The sequence below is a fragment of the Octopus bimaculoides genome, chromosome 4, assembly GCF_001194135.2.
Source record: "Octopus bimaculoides isolate UCB-OBI-ISO-001 chromosome 4, ASM119413v2, whole genome shotgun sequence".
NCBI lineage: Eukaryota > Metazoa > Mollusca > Cephalopoda > Octopoda > Octopodidae > Octopus > Octopus bimaculoides.
Window position 1 is genome coordinate 90,155,122 of NC_068984.1, and position 1,015 is coordinate 90,156,136.

The 1,015-nt window shown below is 33.6% G+C and overlaps 1 protein-coding gene across 2 annotated transcripts in view; it reads right to left on the reverse strand.

Moving 5' to 3' along the window:
- LOC106878532 (arg8-vasotocin receptor) overlaps window positions 1-1,015 on the reverse strand; it is a 184,105-nt gene that overhangs the window by 23,430 nt on the left and 159,660 nt on the right. The gene's annotated exons all lie outside the window — the stretch shown is intronic.

Consider the following 1,015-nt stretch of genomic DNA (forward strand, 5'->3'; position numbering starts at 1 on the left):
ATATATATATAGTGCAACTAACATTGAAGGAGATATTATAAATTATTGTATCAGAAAATCGTTTCAGTTCAAAAAGGATTTCTTAATGTAACCATTTTATTTATTTTCAAATTTAACTGCCCTGCAGAGTCTACTGTGCTGCGATATCTTTTAAAGACCCCAATTTACTTGGCTGTAAAGAGAGACCATATTCAGTACAGCTAGCTGACTTACATATATTTGACAAATAACTTGTAAGCTTGTACAACGGCTTTTAAATCCTGTAATGCTGAAATGTATATATTTCCCAAGATACACGATGGGATGGTAATTTTTAATATTATTATTATTATTATTATTATTATTATTATTATTATTATTATTATTATTATTATTATTATTAACGATATCAATTCTAAATGACATATGAGAATTACTCGGGATTTAAATCAGGATTCAATTAATGAGCTTAAAGTCAGTATATTGATTGCATTTACATAAGTTTCTAGATACACTGTAAGTTAAAGAAAGAAAGATAGATAGATAGATAGATAGATAGATAGATAGATAGATAGATAGATAGATAGATAGATAGATAGCTAATGTGGCAAGTGACTTCTAGAAATGCAGTCGATCGAAGGTGCCAAAATGCTAAGCTCGGTGATAGAGCTGACGTTTCAAATTCGCTTAAATATTACATATACTAGACTTCATCCGTAACCTTGTTTCCAACCGGCATTTGGTCTTTGATAGACCACTGTGTTGTAAATATTCGAAACAAATCCTTGGCCTGGGATAACTATTGCTTCCCACCATCTATGAAGTCCCGAAAAATCATTGAGATCACTATCCTTCCCCATGTCCCAAGTAGGGTTAATCCAAGTGCCACTGGTAGAAATTTTCAGATACGGGCTGGAGTAACATGAAGCGAAGTGCCTTTTCAAGGACAAAATGTGGCCCTGGAAACTCCAACAACTAGTCCACAGAACTTCACACACACACACACACACACACACACACACACACACACACACAC